Raw genomic sequence first — 10,082 nt, 5'->3', positions numbered from 1 at the left:
ACACTTTGTTGACTGCAAACGACAGGTCGGGGCGAGTAAGGGTGAGGTACTGCAAGGCGCCGACAGTACTGCGGTATGTGAATGCTTCTTCCTCATTTAACTGATGACCTGACTCTCGCAACAGCTTGTCATGAGTGCACATGGGAGTAGACACTGGTCTGCAATTCGCCATATTGGTGCGCTGAAGGAGATCACACGCATACTTCTGCTGGGTAAGGCTGATTCCCCCGGAATTGCGGACCACTTCAATGCCTAAGAAATAGCTCAAGGGGCCAAGATCCTTAACCGGAAAGGAAACAGAGAGCTGTCGAAGCAGGCTTTCCAGGGCGTCAGACGAAGAGCTGACGATGACAATGTCGTCGACATAGACAAGCATGTAAATGGTGACACCGTTGTGAATGTAAATAAACAAGGAGGTGTCGGCGGCAGAGGAGCTGAAACCAAGCTGCTGCAAACGATCATGGAGACGGGAGTACCAGGCTCTTGGGGACTGCTTAAGACCGTAGATCGCTTTGTTAAGCTTGCAAACATAGTCAGGTCGGGCTGGATCTTGAAATCCTGGGGGCTGCTGCATGTATGCTGTCTCATCAAGAAAGCCATGGAGGAAGGCGTTACTGATGTCAATCTGACGGAGATGCCAGCCTCTGGACACAGCGAGAGAGAGCACAAGTCGGACTGTGGCAGGCTTGACCACCGGAGAGAAGGTCTCTGAATAATCGATGCCATATTTCTGAGTAAACCCCTTAGCCACGAGACGAGCTTTGAACTTGTCGAGAGATCCATCTGCCTTGTGTTTAACTTTGAACACCCATTTGCATCCGATGACATTCTGACCGGAAGGACGAGGTACAAGAGTCCATGTTGAGTTTTCGTTGAAGTGCATCAAATTCTGCCTTCATTGCGGATCGCCATGAGGAGTCAGCAAGCGCGTCCCGATAAGTGCGCGGAGCGGCGTGGAATGCTCGCCGCTTGGGGTCGTATCGCACCGTGCCATCGGTCGGCTGGAGGCGCTTGACGATCTGATTCCGCAGCCGGGTCGTCATGGGATGCAGCGGAGCAGCAGGTGGCGATGGGCGCGCAGGCGAGCTGGAGGCAATGAGCGGGCTGCCAGCGGCACCGCTATCCTCGGAGGGCGCAGCAGAGTGCAGGGGTGTGGCAGGAGAAGGGGACTCCGCCACGGGAGTCCGGTGGGACGACGACGGTCCTGTATGCGACGTGCTCGCCGCAGGAGAGCCCGGCTCGGGCGAGCCGGGCGGGGTCGAGGCGTCCGGTGCGAGCCATGCACCGATCGACGGGGCGTTCCTGCTGGGTCCAAGTGCGAAGCGGAGGCGGTGTCCGAGCTTGTCGTGCGACCCGTAGATGGCACGAAACACTTGCAGCAGGGTCAAATAACAGAGTTTCATCATATCGGCGCATACGATCATCAATGACTACTGGCTCGGAAAGAGGAAAGCGTCCGGGTGAAGAGTTGGGCGGAGGCAATCGTGGGGATGTTATGGAATGCTCAAAAGGGAAGACGTTTTCGTCGAAGACGACGTCTCTTGAGATGTAGATACGCCCACTCGAGCGGTCCAAGCATTTGTAGCCCTTGTGCATTGAGCTATAACCGAGGAAAACACACTGTCGAGATCGAAACTCGAGTTTACGGTTGTTGTATGGCCTCAAGTTGGGCCAACAAGCGCAGCCGAAGCAGCGGAGGAAAGAATAATCAGGTTCCTCATGGAGTAGCCGAGAGACGGGTGTGGTGTTATTGATGACTCGTGTTGGCATGCGATTTATGAGGTAACACGCCGTTAGAAAGGCTTCGTCCCAAAACCGAACAGGAAGGGAAGAGTGGGCGAGAAGAGCGATGCCGGTTTCGACGATGTGTCGATGTTTTCTCTCAGCGATCCCATTTTGCTGGGAAGTGTGCGGGCAAGAGACTCGGTGCTGAATTCCCTCACGATCAAAGAACTTGGAGAGACGATGGTATTCTCCGCCCCAATCCGATTGGAAGGTACGGATTTTAGAATTTAACATGCGTTCAGCATGCTTTTGGAAGGTGAAGAAGGCTTGCTCAACATCCGATTTTCGTTTTAGTAAATAAATCCACGTAAATCGGCTATAATCATCAAGAAAGCTCACGTAATATTTAAAACCCCCAACAGAGGTAATGGCTGGTCCCCACACGTCGAGTGAACAAGTTCAAGAGGAGCATGTGAAATATGAGATGAATTACGAAAGGGTAATTGATGAACTTTTGCACGTTGACATGCATCACAAATGCTAGAAGGTTTACTCGAGGGTGTACAGGCTAGTTTATTCTTGCTAATGACAGACTCGATGACACTACTTGGACGGATGACCTAGTCTTCGATGCCAAAGGTCGGAGGGGATCTTGACACCGGAGAGAGCACGACGATTCGAAGACGAAGAGTAGCCTGACACCGGATAGAGGCCACCACGTGACCTAGCGCGAAGCAGCACCTTCCTCGTTGCTTGATCCTTTAGATAGAAAATGTCAGGATAGATTTCAGCAAAGGCACGATTGTCATAAGTAAGTTTGTGCACAGAGAGAAGGTTTTTGCTAATGTGGGGGACATGCAGAACATTACGTAAATAGATAGGTTTAGATGTTGAGCCAGAAATCAAAGAATGACCAATATGCGAGATATTCAGACCTGCTCCGTTGGCGACCTGCACCTGATCCTTGCCGCCGTAGCGCTCGTGGATGTTGAGCCTGTCGAGGTCGTTCGTCAGATGGTCAGTCGCCCCGGTATCCATGTACCAGTTGGTGTCGACTGCGTAGGAGCCGGCGTTCGCAGCGTTGCCGGAGCGGTCACGGTTTTCCTCCGGCTGGAAGGAGTGGTTGAAGCGCTGGCGGCACTTCAGGGCCTCATGCCCGAATTTGCCGCAGACCTGGCACTTGACGTTGTTCCTTCCGTTGCCGCGGCCACGTCCCTGGCCACGGCCGCGTCCTTGTCCACCGCGACCACCACGATTCCCATCATGGTGACGTCCAGCCGCGTTGGCGGAGGAGTGAATCTCCCCCACAGAAGCCTGCTGCTCCAGGCGTAGCTCGGCGCTGAGGAAGAACGCGTAGAAGCTGCTCAGAGAGGCGCGTCCTCGCGCGCCGTGATGGATGCGACCGGGGGCTCGTATTCCGGTCCAAGACCGGCGAGGAGGTAGCCGAGGATCTCGTCGTCGGAGAGTGGCTTGCCGATAGAGGCCATGGCGTCGGCGAAGCCTTTCATCTTGTGGTAGTACTCAGCAGCGGTGAGGTCCTTCTTCTTCGGGTTGGACAGCTGGTACCGGAGCTGCATCAGGCGTGCGCGGTTGGCGGAGCCGAACATCTCGTGCAGTGTTGACCACACGGCAGCAGAGGTGGTGAGCCTCGTCATCTGCCCGAGGATGTCCTCGGACATGGACCCAAGGAGGGCGATCATGACAGTCTGGTCCTGTTGGTACCAGCGAAGGAAGGCGGGATTGGCCACCTCGCGGGCGGCGTCGCCTGTTCCCTCCTTGATCACGTGCGGCGGCGAAGCAGTGGTGCCGTCGACGTAGCCGTACAACCCCTGCGCGCAGAGGGCAGGGACGGCTTGGGTCTTCCAGAGGAGAAAGTTCTCCCTCGTCAGCTTGATGGTGATCAGGTTCCCGATTGCCGAGATCGGCACGGGTGCGGCATGGGTGGAGCCAGCGAAGAGAGCTCCGCTCAGGGCATCAGAGGCGGCTGGGGAGGTGCCCATGGTGGTGATGTGGTGATGGGATCTTACGTGCTCTGATACCAAGTCAACTGGGATGGTTTGCCGTGGTTTACCCCATCGGCTTGGTCATCTATTTATATCAGCTGAACATACAAGATAGAGATACAGGTTGTTGAGATTACACCCTTGCCGTGGTGATCAAGATGATCACCAGATCACGACGTGATCTGAACTAGCTAACAGCCTATGGTTAAGATACACAAACACGTACAGAGCTACACGTGACAACTAATGTACATGTTTAACAAGGATTGGAGTTCTAACTTCTCATTAGTAAAAAAATTAACTCTAAGAAGCAGTTTAAACTTCGAGAAAACATTGAAGAAAAATTGCGTATTCTAGCAGAAAGATAAATATACAAAGACAGATCTCACATTTAACTTTTTCAGAGTCATTAGATAGATTAACATTACTGGTCTTGTTGCAAGTTATTCCAAACTTAGTATAGATTATTTTCTTCACAAAATCTCCTTAACTTGAGAAAACGAGTCCTTTGGTGAAAACGGTCTTTACAATTATATTTTGATAGAAACTTAGATTATATGAAGTAGAAAAACTTGACATAAATATCATGTCCAACAGCCTAACCTGAAACCTGCTCTTATTACCATCACCGATAATTCTCTGACAACACTATAAAACAAGTTACTAAGTACAATAATGACTACCCAAAAATGAGAATGGGTAGGATATTTTACTACACTGAATAATCTTTGTGTTCCCTTTCAACACGTTGATTTGATAAGATTTTGCCAATTCTCTTTCTCATTCTTTAATCTCCAAAATTATTTTCAAAACAAACTTATATTTTCTAAACTTCAATTGGCAACTCCTAAAGTACCCTGCTCTTTAGGTCGACATACATCTAGCCATCGAACCGGGTGGTACCTCTCTCGGTCTCATCCCTAGTTTCTCCTGCCAGAGCATTGTTGGTCTCTCTGTATATATATCTAACTTTTTAAATACACCCATAGGAATATTAAAGAAGGAAAACATGTAACTAGTACATTTGAGACCAACTTCTAATAAAAATCAACCTATTTCCAATTGAATTAAACTAAATTTCTAACTAGCAGTTTTCTTCTCCAATCTCTCTTCAACATCCTTTCAATCACTATTGGTGAGCCTTTTAAATTCATAGTTAGGGTGCCTAAATATCTAAAGGAAAGCACCAATCTTACAAGTGAAAATATATGCATAAATATCCTGTGTCTCTACAACAGCTCCAAAACAGGTACTACCTCCGGCTCAAATACCTATCACAGATTTAGACAAAATGTACGCTAAAATATGTCTAGATTCATCAAACCTTCCACAAGTATTTAGATCCGGAGAGAGTATCTTTACTTCTACCAAAGTTAATGCAGTCTAGTTAATTGCTCAAAGATACGAAGAATAAACTTCGAGTTTCTAACACTTTTAACATCATATTGACACATAAAAATGGTATCGTGTGCATATTGGATGATAACTATTTCATTTCCAGCGGATATTTAGTGGATATTTAGCTAGGCATTTGTACGTACTCCAAAGTTCTTGTCGGTGCACTCGGAGCATTTCCTTCAAAGCTCTCTGCAATTATCTTTTTTGACATTTGAGTAGCGAGTTTTTGGCATAAACTTGATGCCAATAAGTTCAGACATTCAAATTATCAGAGTGCATGCATGCACCTAGGCTGATCAGAACAGCTAGCGCAACATTAGAGAATCGAAACATCATTGTTCCTAGGCTGGATGGATACATCAGTACATCACATTCACCGCTCGAGCTTGTCCAATGTATGCAACTGACCGATTCCACCTGAATCAGAATAAGCGAAACATCCCCATCGACCAGGAATCACCAGCTCGATCGCACCGCGAAAGCTCAGCGTCACTTAAGAAAAACTCCTTGGCCCTTTGGCGTACATGCGGCCTTCCCATCGCGATCACATAAGCTAGCTACTTGATTCATTTTCATAAAGGAAAAAAGAAGTCATGGAGTTTCTTTATGCAAGAGGGATGGCTAGAATATTCTCGCTTTTCACTGTTGGGCACAAGAGATATTTCGTGATGACGTCCAGACCCAGACCCAGACGAAGCGAGAATTCGAGATACGGCGGAGCTGGGACGCTGAAAGCGGCGTCTCGATCGGTCGAGCTCGGGCGACGGCCTCTCGGTCTCCCGGAGCAGCCAAGCTGTCTGGATGCACGCCGCAAAGGGCATGGGAAAGTGATAAAGCGCAGGTTTAATAAGGATTCAGGTAGCTGATCTGTTTCGTATTGCACTAGTTTAGTTTCTCCTGACATTACCGGAGTTAGTTAATTATCGGCATGCTCAGCTCTAGAATGTCTGATGATTGTTTTCATTGCGTATCAAGAATGAACATGGTGCGAGTAGAGGTGCCGATCGTGTAAACATCAAAACATCCTATTCAGAAGCCACAAGACACACTTTCTCCAAGGCTGGAAATTGAGCACGTCGGGCGTGTAGGCTGGGGACCCGGCCAAATCAGATCTCCGAGAAAAGCCAATGGAATCTCAGCCACACTTTTGTTTTGAGTAGGTCTGGCGTATATGCCTTTGTTTTGCTCGTTTTGGCTGATGCACGGGCCGCCGATTTCGCCGGCGGCGGAGCAAAATACACGCTAGCTATCTCTTCCCCAGCAGTTGAAGCCAACACTCAAATGCGGTGAGGCCTTAGTCCCAGTTCTTTTGGTGGCTTCTCCGAGAAGCTGCCCTCCCCCAGCTTCCTGGGGAAGCCGGTGATAAAATTTTGTGAGGCTTTTAAATAAGTTTAGCCTTAGCTATTCTAGAAGCCTCGGAAAATTTTAGAACCGGCTTCCCCAGGAAGCTGGGGGAGGGCAGCTTCTCCGAGAAGCCGCCAAATTTTAGAGCATCTCCACCGGCAGCCTCCAAATAGTCGCTGGCAGAAGTGCTGGCACCGTCGTTTGGGGGACGCCGACACTGCATCCTCTATTGGGGGAGCTGTTCCCACACCGGCGTCCCCAAAACGACGGCCCCGATAGATGTTTTGAATTAAAATCACAAATAAATGCATAGAAAATCAAATAAGAAACATTCCATTCCATAAACTAATACATAATTGGGAACGTGGTTTACATGAATATATAGTTTGGAACATGGTTTTCCACAAAATAATACATAGTTTGAATCATGGTTGACACAAATATAAAATATTGCAAAAAAAAAACTAAACCTAACTAGGCCGGTCATCGCAGGTTTCGTGTGTTCGATGCCAAAAAAGAACACTCGAGGGCACACCCAGTCACCCAAACTGGAAAATCCAGCTGGTGATGGTGCCCATGTTGGTTCATTCGAGGAAGAACATCCAAAAACATGCGTGCCGATATTCGCTGCGAAGAAACAACACTTAGACCTCGTCCTCCTCGGCGCTGTCGCCGTGGTAGTGGTGGCGGCAACGCGTCTCGTCGAACACCTTGACGGTCATGTCCCTCTCGCAAAAGTATGAGAACATGAGCACGAAGCCGGCTTGGAGGCGGTGGTAGCACGCGAACTTCTCCCAGCCGATGTGGAGGTACATCTTGCCACCCGCGTCGTAGATCACGTCCACGATCCACCGGCAGAAGCCGCAGGCAGCCTCCCGCAGATGCAGCGAGCCCGGGCGCTCGTCACCGGCGACGAAGTCGGCGAAGGTGTCCGACAGCCTCTGGATGTCGTGTGGGTCGCCCTTGAGGACGAGGACGAACTCTAACAGCACGGGCCCCTCCTCGTCCATGTCCGGCGATGAAGACGACGACGTCGCAGGCGACGGCGTGCGTCAGCTCTGCCTCGGCCACAGCCACGACCACGGCCGCGACCTCGGCCTCGACCAGACATGGCGTCGTCTTTTCAGATGGTGGCGGCTAGGGTTGGGGAGAGAGGCGCTAGGGTTTGTGTGTGAGAGGGACGGTGAGAGGCGGCCCTTTTTATAAGCCGGAGGGAGGCGGGGGAGCGGTGGCGCTCATTAGCGGCAGCACGAAGAGGAAGGCGCGCGCGACGGGACGGTTCATTGCGCGTCTGCGGAAACTGCACCGCCTCTGCGCCCCAATAACTCCCGTCGCGAGGTAGGCAACGGTTAGATTAAAATTAAATGAGCCGTTGACGCGTCTGCCCCGCCACTCTCCGCTGGCGTCGACTTTTGGGATGTGTGGCTGATAGGCGGCTCCCACGCCCAAAATTTTCAGCCTCGCGAGGCGCCGGCGCGCCCGATTCGTGCCCTTGGCGATGGGGCCGGCACGGGGTTGCCGGCGATTCTATTAGGCTCGAAAATTGTCTGGCGCCGTTTGGGACGGGCCAGTGCGAGTCTATTTTCTCTCCCGGCCCCTAAATCGCTATCAGGGCCGCTATCGAGGACACCGGTAGAGATGCTCTTACCCCTCCTTAAGCTTAGACAAACTCAAACACAAAGACAGCCAAGGTTGCTCAATGCCCTTTTATAATTAAGGGTACCATGGTTTTTTAAAAACTAAACCATCCTCAATTCGGCACATGGGAGCATATGCTCCTGCCACCGGAAAAACATTTTGAAATGTCAAAAAATTCGAACAAAAATTTCCCCGCTTACGTATCAACATTCTACGTATATACATCAAGTTTTGCAAAAAAAAATCAACATTTTTTATGACTTGTGTGAAAAAGACAAAAAAAGTCACGTACACCGCCTTTTTTGCACCAAAATTTGTCTTTTTTACACACAACAGTAAAAATGTCTGTTTTTCGTGGAACCACTTTGTGAACGTGTAGAACTTCGAGATGTATCTATTACATTTTATGTCCAAACTTGTCAACATTTTAAAAGTGTATTTAAAATAAAAAATTTAAAAACCAGGAGCATATGCTCCCGGGTGTCAAAACACCACTCCCCTAAACCATGTACAAAACTTGTATAACCTAACTTATTTATATGAATATGTAGCGTGTAGTATGTATGTATGTTGTTGTCGGCTTATCGGCTATGACTTTGTGGGCGGTGACGGTCATGAGACATTGCGAGGCGGTGCAAACCGACACGAGCCTCAACAAGGCCTCGTAGTAGCATGCTGACAGGGGTGGCGGCCACGTTCAAGCAGGACGGCAGCGCGGCGTGTCTCGAGGCTAGCCAAACTGTCTAGCGCGAGATTAGCCAGACTGTCTGCCTCGAGGCTAGCCGACATATCTGGCTTATTTTTGATAGTCTCATTAGACATGCGTCGAGCTGTCTGAGCTTCTCTTGGCCGGATAAAGAGACGAATATTTGGACGTGAAACGCCACACTGTTTTTGCACCAATGGCCGATTTGTTCTATCCATAATAAATATACTGGGTTTGGATATGAGATTCAGAGGGCTCATGATTAATTAAGGCTAATTACCCTAAACTGAGTTTGGAGAGGGGTTTGTCCTCATGCGCTGCTTCCTTGGGCGCAATGGGATCACTGAGAACCCATAATCACCACACCGAGCCACAGGTGCGCACTTTTCACACAACCACCGTGAAAAATAATCAATCTTCCCAGCCGAGCCTGGGAACCTTTCAAGTTCTGAGGGTCCACCGGCCCCTAGTCGATGGACAGCACCCCCTAATGGAGTGATCAAAGCAAATGTGGATGCTGGATGGGACGCTCCAAGTATGAAGGCTGGTATTGGCATTGTTATAGGAGACTATGTGGGCCGAGTCATTTTATCTGAATGGCAATTTATTCCTTGGTGCGCTCATGCAGAGGAAACTGAGGTTTTGGCGTGTTTTCAGGGTTTAAAATGCCTAATCAATCTTCAAATCCCGCAGGCAATTTTGGAATCTGATTTGCGCACTGTCAAAACTCTACAAAGCAATGTGAAGGATAGATCCTCATGTTGGAGCCTATATACTGAAGGACAGGAGCTATTGAAGCTCTACTAGTTCATATCTATTTGCAAATTTGATCGTGCTTGCAATGGTTTGGCGCATGGCTTGGCACAATTCGGCAACAAGGGTGGCTCTGGTTCTATACTGTCAAGCTTCTTGCACTAGCCAACGCAACCAAAAGTCCGAACTGATGGAAAAGGCTAGGCAATCAACTTATATATCTCAACAATATATATCTCAACACCCCTCCTCACGTGTGACCGGAAGAAGAGAAGAGGAGGTCAACACGTGGAAAGCAGAATAGCACACGTATGAATGATCGTATACGCGGCAGACATAGGGGTGGGTAAATATTGCGAGAACCAGGACTCGAACTCGAGACCCTAGGCTCTGATACCATGTCAAGCTTCTTGCACTAGCCAACGCAACCAAAAGTCCGAACTGATGGAAAGGACTAGGCAATCAACTTATATATCTCAACATATACGTGATTCTGTTCCTGGCTCCTTGGCGAG

Source organism: Lolium rigidum, unplaced genomic scaffold (genome assembly GCF_022539505.1).
Source record: "Lolium rigidum isolate FL_2022 unplaced genomic scaffold, APGP_CSIRO_Lrig_0.1 contig_32698_1, whole genome shotgun sequence".
NCBI classification, from domain to species: Eukaryota; Viridiplantae; Streptophyta; class Magnoliopsida; order Poales; family Poaceae; genus Lolium; species Lolium rigidum.
This window is presented reverse-complemented; position numbering follows the sequence as displayed.